The 15,433-nt window shown below is 44.5% G+C and overlaps 1 protein-coding gene across 3 annotated transcripts in view; it reads right to left on the reverse strand.

Annotated features, from left to right (window-relative positions):
• HS3ST5 (heparan sulfate-glucosamine 3-sulfotransferase 5) overlaps positions 1–15,219 on the reverse strand; it is a 382,330-nt gene extending 367,111 nt beyond the window's left edge. For all 3 annotated transcript variants that reach the window (XM_068279461.1, XM_068279462.1, XM_068279460.1), the window contains exon 1: positions 14,997–15,219. The gene's annotated coding sequence lies outside the window, so the exon portion shown is untranslated. The remainder of the gene's footprint in view (positions 1–14,996) is intronic.
• Between the last annotated feature and the right edge of the window lie 214 nt (positions 15,220–15,433).

The raw sequence follows: 15,433 nt of genomic DNA on the forward strand, positions 1-15,433 counted from the left end.
GGGACAGATGTGTCACACGGCTGTCCCCAGTACAGCGCTGCCTTAGATCACAGTGCTTTACAGTGTTATTAGATGGCGGTTTCACTGTCTAACAGTCTCTAGCGGCGATCACTCTGCTCCGTCATTCAAGCAGGGATGTGCGCGATCCCCTGCAATCTCCGCCCACAGCCATTCACACCAATCAGCTTGGAGTGGTCCTAGGGCTGCTGCGCTGCTCACGCCAATCGACGTGGAGCAGTTAATTGCTTCACTCTCATCAGGGGCGTAAAAATAGGGGCTGCAAGGGATGAGGCCGCATGGGGGCCCGGAGCCCCCACCCAGGGCCGTTTTGGGGTGCAGGAGCCAGGAGGGGACTCAGCGCATGAAGGGGGAGCGATGCCCACACACAGCAGCGGGGAGGGGGCCACCCCCCCCTCCCTCACCTTGGGCTCCCCCATCAGCGCTTCCTCCCCTGGCATTAATTAGCAGCAGTAGCAGCGGCGGTGTAAAGGGAATGCGGACTTACTTCCACGTTCAACGCTGGAGGATCTTCTCTGTATCAGTGCCCGATGATGCTACTTCCTGATAATCGGGTGCTGTTACAGAGAAGAATCTCCGGCGTGGAACGTAGTAGGAAGTCTGTGTTCCCTTTACACCGCCGCTGCCGCTACTGCTACTAATTAATGCCAGAGGAGGAAGCGCTGATGGGGGAGCCCAAGGTGAGGGAGGGGGGGAGTGGCCCCTCTCCCTGCTGCTGTGTGTGGGCATCGCTCCCCCTTCATGTGCTGCATCCCCTCCTGGCTACACTGAGGGCACCTATACCTAGGAACACAAAATGATGGTTTTATTATGAAGATGCACTATCATTGGGATATGTTTTAAGAAAACTTGAATAAAAATGTTCTCACCTAAGATTACTTAGGTTCAGTTATCAATATTTATAATAGGCATAATAGGCATCACTTTATTTTCTAAGAAATCCAGTATCCATTATGGAACTGTACTATAATCTAGTAGTGACACCATCACATCCAGTCTACTGGAAACATCTCCATTAGAGATGTCGCAAACCTCCGATTTTCGGTTCGTGGAAGGTTCGGTTCGCGGAAAAGTTCACGAACCGCAATAGACTTCAATGGGGAGGCGAACTTTGAAAAATAGAAAAAATTATGCTGGCCACAAAAGTGATGGAAAAGATGTTTCAAGGGGTCTAACACCTGGACGGGGGCATGGCGGAGTGGGATACATGCCAAAAGTCCCGGGGAAAAATCTGGATGTGACGCAAAGCAGCGTTTTAAGGGCAGAAATCACATTGAATGCTAAATTGCAGGCCTAACGTGCTTTAAAACATCTTGCATGTGTATACATCAATCAGGGAGTGTAATTAGAGTACTGCTTCACACTGACACACCAAACTCACTGTGTAACGCACCGCAAACAGCTGTTTGTGTAGTGATGGCCATGCTGGACTACTGCGCAACATGGCGAGATTGCTCTTCCTCACTCAGTGATGTCAGGTAATGTGTGACTTCCTTCTCAACTTTCCATGGCATTGTTAAAAAGCTTAAGTTTTGTTTTTAAATTACATTTTCTACTTGCTATGTACTTGTTCAGTACCGCTACAATGAGAATCCTGTGGAGGCGGGCAAGTCTGCCATTGTGACCCCGGGTAATGGCCGGGGAATGAGGGGTTTGAATCCTGGGTGTGGAGCCTGAGCAACGGCTACCACTACACATCCAAGGAGGGCAGCGGGCAGGCATGCACGCCCGCCCCGAGGTAGTGACCAAAAATAACAATACAGGAGGCGGACTTTCGAGGCCCTGCTGTGTATTTGAAATTAATGTACTTTAAATCCTTGAACGAGAACCAGTTATGGCGGGCAAAGATGACACCACATTCCTTTCACGAGAATCATATGGAGGCGGGCAAGTCTGCCATTTGTGACCCCGGGTAATGGCCGGGGAATGAGGGATGGAATCCGGTGTGGAGCCTGAGAAACGGCTACCACTACACATCCAAGGAGGGCAGCAGGCAGGCATGCACGCCCGCCCCGAGGTAGTGACCAAAAATAACAATACAGGAGGCGGACTTTCGAGGCCCTGCTGTGTATTTGAAATGAATTAACTTTAAATCCTTTAACGGGAATCCGTTATGGAGGGCAAGTCTGCCATTGTCACCGCGGGGAATGAAGGTTGGATTCCGGCCCGAAGTGGGAGCCTGCTGAAACCCATGCTGTAACTGCCCTGACCGTGCTTTGCAGACCAGGCATCTGTGGTCAGATGGACCCTTGAGCCAGCGGAAGACAAACCAAGTCGAAAGCATTTGCCAAGAATGTTTTACGGAGGGCAAGTTTTGTTGGCATTTTTGTAAATTGTTTGAAAATGTAGATGGTTGTATTTTTAAATTGTTTGAAATGATAGATGGTTGTATTTTTAAATTGTTTGAAAGTTTAGATGGTTGTATTTTTAAATTGGTTGAAAGTTTAGATGGTTGTATTTTAAATTGTTTAAGTGTAGCCATTCTTCCTCCCCCCAGCCACGAACAATACCATGGGAACGTGGAGCAGCAGAAGCCCCCTGTGACGGCTGCCGCGGTTGTTCTCCGCGGCTTGTCTTTTGAGGGGTGCTGCTTTTCCTCAGGTGTTCTTGCCATAGCTGTTTGTGCCTTCTCTCCAGGTGCCTTCGTAAAGCACTTGTCCCTACGTGACAGTTGGCCTTTCCACGGCTCAATTTTTGCTGGCAGAGACACTAGATGGCTTTGCTCCGATCTGAGACACACACGTTAAAAAATTTCCAAACCGCTGAGCCCCCCTGGGCTGATGGCGCTACGGTGGCATCAGCAGCTGACGTTGAAGGACATGTTGGCTGTCTGGCCATAGCGGGCGATACATGGCGCCGGATTCTGCCCCCAGCTGTTTCTGAGGACGAGCTCCCTCTGCTTCTATCATGGAGTCGTCTCCTCCTAGTCCTCTCTGACTCCTCCTCTGAACTGTCCCCCTGGTCATCTCCTCTACCGGGAACATATGTGGTATCCGTATAATCGTCATCATAATCCTCCTGGCCAGCTGCACTTTCCTCAGACACCTCCTCAACTGCACCAACTTCAGGTGTTTCATCAGCCCCCTCCACACACGTTACGTCCATACTATCGCCACCTAACTCAGACGTAGGAGGTGGTGTACCTGTGCCTTCTTCTTGTTGTTGCAGTAGTGGCTGTGAATCGGTGATTTCACCACCACCACCACCACCACCACCAAATAACTCCTGCGAAGTGTCAAATGCAGCGGATGTGGTGCTTGTTGTAGCGCTGGTGGCTGCGGGAGATGAGGTGTTCTGTGTTAAATACTCAATCACCTCCTCGCGATTTTGGGAAGTGATGGCACGTGCCTTCTTCTGAGCACTGTATTTCACAGACCTGCCGGTGCCTGGTGGCCTTCCTCTGGGTCTGCCTCTACCTCTTCCTCTACCTGGTTTGTCCATTTTGTCCATCTCGGGGGGATGCTAGGTATATGCAGTGAGCTGGGTTCACTGAACAGTAAAGGTACTAGGATGCAGTGAGGTGGGTTCACTCAACACAACAGGTAGTAGGATGCAGTGAGCTGGGTTCACTGAACAGTAAAGGAACTAGGATGCGGTGAGGTGGGTTCACTCAACACAACAGGTAGTAGTAGATATATGTAGTGAGCTGGGTTCACTCAACACTACAGGTAGTTATGTGCAGTGATGAGGTGGGTTAAGTAAACACACCAGGTAGTAGTAGGATGCAGTGAGCTGGGTTCACTGAACACAACAGGTAGTAGTAGGTATATGCAGTGAGCTGGGTTCACTCAACACTACAGGTAGCTATGTGCAGTGATGAGGTGGGTTAAGTAAACACAACAGGTAGTAGTAGGATGCAGTGAGCTGGATTCACTCAACACAACAGGTAGTACTAGTAGGTATATGCAGTGAGCTGGGTTCACTCAACACTACAGGTAGTTATGTGCAGTGATGAGGTGGGTTAAGTAAACACAACAGGTTGTAGTAGGATGCAGTGAGCTGGGTTCACTCAACACAACAGGTAGTAGTAGGTATATGCAGTGAGCTGGGTTCACTCAACTCTACAGGTAGTTATGTGCAGTGATGAGGTGGGTTAAGTAAACACAACAGGTAGTAGGTATATGTAGTGAGCTGGGTTCACTCAACACTACAGGTAGTTATGTGCAGTGATGAGGTGGGTTAAGTAAACACAACAGGTAGTAGTAGGATGCAGTGAGCTGGGTTCACTCAACACAACAGGTAGTAGTAGGTTTATGCAGTGAGCTGGGTTCACTCAGCTCTACAGGTAGTTATGTGCAGTGATGAGGTGGGTTAAGTAAACACAACAGGTAGTAGGTATATGTAGTGAGCTGGGTTCACTCAACACTACAGGTAGTTATGTGCAGTGATGAGGTGGGTTAAGTAAACACAACAGGTAGTAGTAGGATGCAGTGAGCTGGGTTCACTGAACACAACAGGTAGTAGTAGGTATATGCAGTGAGCTGGGTTCACTCAACACTACAGGTAGTTATGTGCAGTGATGAGGTGGGTTAAGTAAACACAACAGGTAGTAGTAGGATGCAGTGAGCTGGGTTCACTCAACACAACAGGTAGTACTAGTAGGTATATGCAGTGAGCTGGGTTCACTCAACACTACAGGTAGTTATGTGCAGTGATGAGGTGGGTTAAGTAAACACAACAGGTAGTAGTAGGATGCAGTGAGCTGGGTTCACTCAACACAACAGGTAGTAGTAGGTATATGCAGTGAGCTGGGTTCACTCAACTCTACAGGTAGTTATGTGCAGTGATGAGGTGGGTTAAGTAAACACAACAGGTAGTAGGTATATGTAGTGAGCTGGGTTCACTCATCACTACAGGTAGTTATGTGCAGTGATGAGGTGGGTTAAGTAAACACAACAGGTAGTAGTAGGATGCAGTGAGCTGGGTTCACTCAACACAACAGGTAGTAGTAGGTATATGCAGTGAGCTGGGTTCACTCAACACTACAGGTAGTTATGTGCAGTGATGAGGTGGGTTAAGTAAACACAACAGGTAGTAGTAGGATGCAGTGAGCTGGGTTCACTCAACACAACAGGTAGTAGTAGGTATATGGAGTGAGCTGGGTTCACTCAACTCTACAGGTAGTTATGTGCAGTGATGAGGTGGGTTAAGTAAACACAACAGGTAGTAGGTATATGTAGTGAGCTGGGTTCACTCATCACTACAGGTAGTTATGTGCAGTGATGAGGTGGGTTAAGTAAACGCAACAGGTAGTAGTAGGATGCAGTGAGCTGGGTTCACTGAACACAACAGGTAGTAGTAGGTATATGCAGTGAGCTGGGTTCACTCAACACTACAGGTAGTTATGTGCAGTGATGAGGTGGGTTAAGTAAACACAACAGGTAGTAGTAGGATGCAGTGAGCTGGGTTCACTCAACACAACAGGTAGTACTAGTAGGTATATGCAGTGAGCTGGGTTCACTTAACACTACAGGTAGTTATGTGCAGTGATGAGGTGGGTTAAGTAAACACAACAGGTAGTAGTAGGATGCAGTGAGCTGGGTTCACTCAACACAACAGGTAGTAGTAGGTATATGCAGTGAGCTGGGTTCACTCAACACTACAGGTAGTTATGTGCAGTGATGAGGTGGGTTAAGTAAACACAACAGGTAGTAGGTATATGTAGTGAGCTGGGTTCACTCATCACTACAGGTAGTTATGTGCAGTGATGAGGTGGGTTAAGTAAACACAACAGGTAGTAGTAGGATGCAGTGAGCTGGGTTCACTCAACACAACAGGTAGTAGTAGGTATATGCAGTGAGCTGGGTTCACTCAACACTACAGGTAGTTATGTGCAGTGATGAGGTGGGTTAAGTAAACACAACAGGTAGTAGTAGGATGCAGTGAGCTGGGTTCACTCAACACAACAGGTAGTACTAGTAGGTATATGCAGTGAGCTGGGTTCACTCATCACTACAGGTAGTTATGTGCAGTGATGAGGTGGGTTAAGTAAACACAACAGGTAGTAGTAGGATGCAGTGAGCTGGGTTCACTCAACACAACAGGTAGTAGTAGGTATATGCAGTGAGCTGGGTTCACTCAACACTACAGGTAGTTATGTGCAGTGATGAGGTGGGTTAAGTAAACACAACAGGTAGTAGGTATATGTAGTGAGCTGGGTTCACTCAACACTACAGGTAGTTATGTGCAGTGATGAGGTGGGTTAAGTAAACGCAACAGGTAGTAGTAGGATGCAGTGAGCTGGGTTCACTCAACACAACAGGTAGTAGTAGGTATATGCAGTGAGCTGGGTTCACTCAACACTACAGGTAGTTATGTGCAGTGATGAGGTGGGTTAAGTAAACACAACAGGTAGTAGTAGGATGCAGTGAGCTGGGTTCACTCAACACAACAGGTAGTACTAGTAGGTATATGCAGTGAGCTGGGTTCACTCAACACTACAGGTAGTTATGTGCAGTGATGAGGTGGGTTAAGTAAACACAACAGGTAGTAGTAGGATGCAGTGAGCTGGGTTCACTCAACACAACAGGTAGTAGTAGGTATATGCAGTGAGCTGGGTTCACTCAACACTACAGGTAGTTATGTGCAGTGATGAGGTGGGTTAAGTAAACACAACAGGTATTAGGTGTATGCAGTGAGCTGGGTTCACTCAACACTACAGGTAGTTATGTGCAGTGATGAGGTGGGTTAAGTAAACACAACAGGTAGTAGGTATATGTAGTGAGCTGGGTTCACTCATCACTACAGGTAGTTATGTGCAGTGATGAGGTGGGTTAAGTAAACACAACAGGTAGTAGTAGGATGCAGTGAGCTGGGTTCACTCAACACAACAGGTAGTAGTAGGTATATGCAGTGAGCTGGGTTCACTCAACACTACAGGTAGTTATGTGCAGTGATGAGGTGGGCACACAAATAACTATGCTGTGTTCCTTTTTTTTCTTTCTCTCTCTGAAAGAGTTAAATATCAGGTATGTAAGTGGCTGACTCAGTCCTGACTCAGACAGGAAGTGACTACAGTGTGACCCTCACTGATAAGAAATTGCTCTTTTTATCTCTTTCTTGCTCTCAGAAGCCATTTTCTGCTAGGAAAGTATTTTATAGGTGGAATTTCTTATCAGGGAGGGTCACACTCAACACAACAGGTAGTAGTAGGTATATGCAGTGAGCTGGGTTCACTCAACACTACAGGTAGTTATGTGCAGTGATGAGGTGGGTTAAGTAAACACAACAGGTATTAGGTGTATGCAGTGAGCTGGGTTCACTCAACACTACAGGTAGTTATGTGCAGTGATGAGGTGGGTTAAGTAAACACAACAGGTAGATGTAGGATGCAGTGAGCTCAGTTCACTCAACACAACAGGTAGTAGTAGGTATATGCAGTGAGCTGGGTTCACTCAACACTACAGGTAGTTATGTGCAGTGATGAGGTGGGTTAAGTAAACACAACAGGTAGTAGGTATATGTAGTGAGCTGGGTTCACTCAACACTACAGGTAGTTATGTGCAGTGATGAGGTGGGTTAAGTAAACACAACAGGTAGTAGTAGGATGCAGTGAGCTGGGTTCACTGAACACAACAGGTAGTAGTAGGTATATGCAGTGAGCTGGGTTCACTCAACACTACAGGTAGTTATGTGCAGTGATGAGGTGGGTTAAGTAAACACAACAGGTAGTAGTAGGATGCAGTGAGCTGGGTTCACTCAACACAACAGGTAGTACTAGTAGGTATATGCAGTGAGCTGGGTTCACTCAACACTACAGGTAGTTATGTGCAGTGATGAGGTGGGTTAAGTAAACACAACAGGTAGATGTAGGATGCAGTGAGCTCAGTTCACTCAACACAACAGGTAGTAGTAGGTATATGCAGTGAGCTGGGTTCACTCAACACTACAGGTAGTTATGTGCAGTGATGAGGTGGGTTAAGTAAACACAACAGGTAGTAGGTATATGTAGTGAGCTGGGTTCACTCAACACTACAGGTAGTTATGTGCAGTGATGAGGTGGGTTAAGTAAACACAACAGGTAGTAGTAGGATGCAGTGAGCTGGGTTCACTCAACACAACAGGTAGTACTAGTAGGTATATGCAGTGAGCTGGGTTCACTCAACACTACAGGTAGTTATGTGCAGTGATGAGGTGGGTTAAGTAAACACAACAGGTAGATGTAGGATGCAGTGAGCTCAGTTCACTCAACACAACAGGTAGTAGTAGGTATATGCAGTGAGCTGGGTTCACTCAACACTACAGGTAGTTATGTGCAGTGATGAGGTGGGTTAAGTAAACACAACAGGTAGTAGGTATATGTAGTGAGCTGGGTTCACTCAACACTACAGGTAGTTATGTGCAGTGATGAGGTGGGTTAAGTAAACACAACAGGTAGTGGTAGGATGCAGTGAGCTGGGTTCACTGAACACAACAGGTAGTAGTAGGTATATGCAGTGAGCTGGGTTCACTCAACACTACAGGTAGTTATGTGCAGTGATGAGGTGGGTTAAGTAAACACAACAGGTAGTAGTAGGATGCAGTGAGCTGGGTTCACTCAACACAACAGGTAGTACTAGTAGGTATATGCAGTGAGCTGGGTTCACTCAACACTACAGGTAGTTATGTGCAGTGATGAGGTGGGTTAAGTAAACACAACAGGTAGTAGTAGGATGCAGTGAGCTGGGTTCACTCAACACAACAGGTAGTAGTAGGTATATGCAGTGAGCTGGGTTCACTCAACACTACAGGTAGTTATGTGCAGTGATGAGGTGGGTTAAGTAAACACAACAGGTAGTAGTAGGATGCAGTGAACTGGGTTCACTCAACACTACAGGTAGTTATGTGCAGTGATGAGGTGGGTTAAGTAAACACAACAGGTAGTAGTAGGATGCAGTGAGCTGGGTTCACTCAACACTACAGGTAGTTATGTGCAGTGATGAGGTGGGTTAAAGGATACCACAACTGAAATGTGACATAATGAGATAGACATGTGTATGTACAGTGCCTAGCACACAAATAACTATGCTGTGTTCCTTTTTTTTCTTTCTCTCTCTGAAAGAGTTAAATATCAGGTATGTAAGTGGCTGACTCAGTCCTGACTCAGACAGGAAGTGACTACAGTGTGACCCTCACTGATAAGAAATTGCTCTTTTTATCTCTTTCTTGCTCTCAGAAGCCATTTTCTGCTAGGAAAGTATTTTATAGGTGGAATTTCTTATCAGGGAGGGTCACACTGTAGTCACTTCCTGTCTGAGTCAGGACTGAGTCAGCCACTTACATACCTGATATTTAACTCTTTCAGGCACAGAAAGAAAAAAAGGAACACAGCATAGGTATTTGTGTGCTAGGCACTGTACATACACATGTTTATCTCAACATGTCACATATCAGTTGTGGTATCCTTTAAGTAAACACAACAGGTACTGGGGGTATATGCAGTACTGGGTAGTACAATGTGCAGCTCCCTGTCACACACACAGGCAGTCAGTCACTGAATGTGCTGGGCTGCTGGCAGTGGCACACACACACTATCAATTAGCAAGGCTGTGCATGCAACAAAAGTGTCAGTTTGACACACAGTAAAAAAAAAAAAAGTACAGGATGAGCTCTGACAAAAGCTAGAGTGCTATAAAGCAATACCAATCAGCCAAGGAGCAAACTAAGCAGCCAAGAACCTAACTAATCTGTCCCTAGAAGAACAAGTCTGCAGCAGCTGTCCCTTTCCTCTCTCTAGCAGGCACACGAGTGAGTGTAATGGCCGCCGGAGCCTGCCTTATATAAGGGGGGGGGGGGGCTCCAGGGCTTACTGTAGCCTGAATGGCTACAATGTGCCTGCTGACTGTGATGCAGAGGGTCAAAGTTGACCCTCATAGTGCATTATGGGGCGAATCGAACTTCCGTAAAAGTTCGCCTGGCACAGGCGAACGCGAACCACCAATGTTCGCCGGCGAACCGTTCGCTACACCTCTAATCTCCATGCTCAACTTGATCCCTGCTAGTTAGCTGACACAAAATGAACATATTCTAGCATACCTCGTGCACATAGTTCCTGCATTCTGCCATGTGGTCTGTACTGGGAGGAAGTATACCACAATAGGGGGATATCCCCATTGTGAGAAAAACAGCATTACAAATTGAATTTACAGTATATAATAATCAGATATAACTGGTGCATGCAGTAGAAGAAAATTTTTCCCAAGATTCAGATCAACACAGCTTGTGATTAAGTTGTTAAATATTTAGAATGTTGTTAAGCACCATTACTTATTCTTATGCACATTAATGTTTGACTCTTTTATATTTTAATGAATGGAATGCCTATAATTAAGTGCTTCAGAGCTGAGATGTGATCATGATCCTGTTTTCAAACTCTGACAAGGAATATGAAGACTTCATTCAACACTTATTTATATTAATTTACAAAGTGGGTGATACAGTATATAATTGATGATATCATTGTGACTAAAGAAATGTTATTGACAATTAGGGATAAGCAAATTTGTGGCTGGTAAGTTTCCAAGATTTTCACAGAACTTCTGATCAGTTCCTAGAACCTTGTGCATGAGATTTACTGGCACATTCAGTTGGATAAAAACACTGTAAATTTAAATGTAATAATCAAAAATAGAGGCGAGATAATCACGTTTTTTGACCTATATGAAGTGCTAATAAGCACGTGATAAGGTACAATTTATGATGGTTTACATGGAAAATCCTAGTAAATATTTGTTCTTACCCCACGACTACATGGCAAAATCAGCTGCTAATTTTGGAAGAAACTGATTGAGGCCAAGTCAAAAATTGGGCCCCTTCGCTGCAAGATCGAAGTTGAAAATTTAATTTGCTCATCCCTTTTGACCATTGCATTTCAGCCAAACAAGATAGATATGAAGGCAAAGCAGTCAACTCACAGCCTATTTCTGTGACCGGAGTGAAGTCATTGAAACCATGTGAAGCATACACTTGTTTTGAAAGATATAACCCTGGCAATTACTGAAAAGAGGTGATGTGGGGGACATTTGTTTGTCAGTATCAGACACTAGTTAGTGATTTATGATGGTTGCAACCAGTGTGGGATATTTCTCAGAAAGTAAAATATGTATCCTTATCAACTCAACAGCAGTGACTGCTGACACTAACACGCTACTGGGCCTCAGTAGACTCCTGAATATTGGAGGACTTCCTGGTTTTGATGTCCAGCCATTTTCCATCCCATCTGACCACACCCTTCTGCTCTCTCCAGCCTCTCACCAACCAGACCCTTCCTGTCCCTCTTCTCACATTATAAAATAGACTCTGCATCGATGTACACTTGTAGGTTTACTCTGCTTATCTTATTTTCTACCACATGTTCTGCCTATCTATACTGAGTCTAATTTGCTTCAGGCTAGCATTGAGATGGTAAAAATATGCACAAGTGGTTTCAATTCAATTATTCATAAAGTATAAACAGAAAGAACAGAGCTATTAATATGTGATCTTCTCAAGTGGACTTTGAATTTGATGTCAATTTGCATAATGATTGCTGGTTGCATGAGATTCATTATCTATCCACCCAAAAAACACCTGCATAATCCAAAGATGTAATCACAATGAGGATACATGATTAAACTGCAATACAGTACATGCCATACTGCATAACGCTGGCCTACAAGTCAATTGGAGAGGATGTGTGCTTTCACTCAGTAACCAAACCAAAGTATTTCACCACAAACTGTTGACTGTATGGGAAAAAAAGTCTTATTTTTACACCTTGAAATGAGACAAAGGACTCGCTGGCGGCGACAAAATTTGTGTGGGTGTATTGGAAATGGGCACTCAGCTTTACTATCACAGAGCACCAAGCCGTTATTCTGGGCGCTGGTGACCGGCTGTGGTTGTAGCAGAAATGGGTGCTTGGCTATACCATAGCCGAGCACAAAGAGGTTCACTTCAGCACCAGATGTACAGGTGGGTGCTTGGCTATAGCATAGCCAAGCCCAGAAATATCAGAAGACACAGCGGAGGAGCAGAGTAGAGGAGGGTGAATTACCAAGTGCCACTTTAAGGGTAAGGTAGTTCAATGTTAGGGATGTGTGTGGAGGGGGTGTGTGAGGGTAGTATTAGGGGAGTAGTATTAGTTGGGGAGGTTAATTTTAGGAGTGTGTGTGTGTGTGGGGGGGGGGGCAGTGTTAGAAGTAGGTGGGGGAGGATAGTGTTAAGAGTGTGTATGTGTGTGTGTGTGAGTGGGGGGGGGGGGGTGGCGAGTAGTGTCAGGAGTGTGTGTGTGCGTGTGTGTGGTGGGGGGGAGGGGGCAGTGTTAAGAGTGGGGGGTGAGGATAGGGAAGGGTTAGTGTGAGAATGTGCTTATACTGGGGATGTAGAATATCATTATAATTACTGATTTTCTACTAGTCAGGGACAACAGAATGTCGGTAAAAAGTATTACCACATGCCTGCCCATTTTACTCAGCCCCTTTATTAAATGTACTCATCTTAATGCCTTATCTTTTGAAATTACATGATTTTTTTGCCATAAGTGTTGGGGACACTGAATATTACAGTCACTGCCCTCTGTTCCAGGCTTGTTAACCCTTCACTGAGGTCCAGAATCCTAATCACTGCTATCTCTGTGCCTCCAATGTTCCTAACCTCTCTCCCTCAACTGCTGCTTCTTAAGTGGTGCCATCTCCAATCCTGGCTCTTTTAAAACACACATTAAAGACAGAACTGCTGACTATGAGAATACAAAAAAGAATCTTGTGGGGAGGTTTTTTACAGCAAAGTTTAAGTAGAATTCTTGTAGAGTCAGTGGGATGGAAGAATGGATACCCAGGGAGCATTTTCCCTTCGAAAGTTTAGCTCCGCTTTAAACAAATCCAAGATAATGCTAGACAGCACAGATAAGCAATAACGTGCAGATATATAACATCCTTGTGTAGTGTATTGGATGGAGACAAGATCCGGCACAGTACTTTATCTTAGACCATCCACTGTCATTTTAACTTTTATTTACCGAACAAATGTCATGATAGCTCCTCTCCCATCGATTGCAGTGATGTGAATATAGTCCAGAAATTCTTTGTATGTTTTTAGATAAATCAAACTGTCATTAAGAATGCCTCTGAAACTTCATCTTCACCTACTGGAATTGACTTGACAAGAATATAGGACATCATATATCAAAAACTCCCATATGTTTTATTACTGCTTCTGGCATTTCCTTTGGAACTGAAATTCATTTCTGACTAAAACTCAGTTCAATCCTGGAGAATAGACCATATGTAAAACATTCTGTCCCATTTCTCTATCCACAAAGTCCCAATATGTAATTTAGTAGAAAGGTCTAAAAGCAGCATCCATTATGAAAGCACAGTGAAGTCAAGGCATGGCTGAGGTTACAGCAAAGAACAAAGCACTTCTAAAATGGACCACGAAGGTGGGTAAAAAGACTATACTTGTGGATTAATATTCTAGAGTTATAATTGCATTTGTCAGCAAAACATATGCTTCCCAAACACATCCAGACGGAACGATAAATCATGTAGTGGCTTGTGCAGTCCCTCCAGGCGCTGGAGTACCTGAGCTGTACTTATGCTATGTATTTATGGGTGAACTGTGCTCCATCTATGCCATTTAAATATGCTGTGTCCTGGTTGTACCTAAAAACTCCTTACACAGCTTGGGAGCCTTACAGCTACATCACCAGCTCTAATAATAGCAAAGGGAAAAAAAGAAAAGAAAAACACAGCAATCTTAGGTATTGTGTTACCACTGAACCAGCAGCACAATATAGCAAGCCCAATCCACACATAATGGCCAAGCATGAACAACTGTACTCACACACCATATGAATTATGCTAAATACATAAGCAAAGCATGCAGAGGCATAACAATGGACAGTTCCAGGGAGTCAGGGACACATCCCTCAGGGACAATTGCTTTTTATTAATGAAACAATGAACAGATTGACAAGGTTAGCACACAACAGAGTACCATAAAAATAGGTTGTAGCATCACCTGTTCCATACAAGGAAGCCCTGACCTTAAAGTATATCTATCTATCTATCTATCTATCTATCTATCTATCTATCTATCTATATATATATATTGCAGGATTCAGAAAAGTATATCCATCTCTGTTGATTTATATGCCATCACTAAGCAATCTAAATTTCTCCAGATAAAGTTGAACTACAAGTCTCAGCATGTCTTGCTTACTGCACATGGTGGGACTTCTGTTTTAAAGCATCCTAGCACCAAATTCCTTTTGTTACATAAAAACTCATTTTTTTCATTTTAGAACACATACTGCACACAGTAGAAAGTTTTAGCTGAATGAATGTATGCACCGATATAATCACTGTAATATATGGCTGAAAATAAGCAGCATGAGTAGTGCTGGAATTAGGGAAGGACACTTAGCATGATTATAAAAGTATCAATATTGCAATGGATCAATACTTCTCTGATGCGTGCAGTGCTCAAATCAATGCAGAAATAGGCTTCAAGTAGCACTCTTTAATGACTTGATATAGATTATTTTAAATGCTATTTATTATACATGTTGCACTGCTCAGTCACTTAAGTCCATCACTAATGTGCGTTACTATGTAATGCCCGAGAGCTGCCTGGGATGTCCTCTCTAGTATCCTGGGATGTGCATGCTCATAAGATACCTAGCAGACAGTGACCAGGTGATACTAAACTGTGCTCTCAATAAACACACTGCTTTAACTGTACCAATTAGTGCATAACTGTTGATGCTTAAAACTACATAATTACAGCTTCTACAATCTGCAGAATATGGCCAAGCTAGAACATTTATAAATGCAGCAGTTCTGACAACTGATTCCACTATGGGATTGAAAGAGTAAGCAGTAATCTAGGTGAAATACCTTTTCTATATGGGTTTATTAAGCACTGATTTAAATAATTCACCTAAATTCTCAAGCAGAGCTTTGGTTATAAATATATACAGAGCAAGTGCTTCCTGTTTCTAAGATGCTCTGACTTACCAGCAATCCTCAAGCAAGCGGAGCTCCAGCATATGGGAGATGGTGCTGATGCTGCTGCTGCTGCAGGTACTGTATCCTTGGAAGATGCTGATCTCAGAATACGTGTGAAGGAGTGAGCGGAGTAGCTGAGCTGTGACAGAGGAGCCGGGGCTCAGGATTCGCCCTCTGCACATCCCTCTGAGACTGAAGCCAGGTGCAGAGCACACTCCCGCAGAGAGGCGCAGGCACGTCACTCAGCTTGCTAAAGCCACAGTCACTGGGAGCAAGGGAGGAGTTGTCCTTCCACAGTAGAGCCTCTGACAGTGTCTGCTCTCTGCTGGCGTGCTGAAACTTCCAAGGGACTGTCCGTTCCCTGGATTTATTCCACGGAGACTTGTTAGAAAAGCTTGGATCTTGCAAACACTGCAGGGAAAAAAGGACAATAATCAAAATATGCT

Source organism: Hyperolius riggenbachi, chromosome 4, assembly GCF_040937935.1.
Source record: "Hyperolius riggenbachi isolate aHypRig1 chromosome 4, aHypRig1.pri, whole genome shotgun sequence".
Classification (NCBI taxonomy): domain Eukaryota; kingdom Metazoa; phylum Chordata; class Amphibia; order Anura; family Hyperoliidae; genus Hyperolius; species Hyperolius riggenbachi.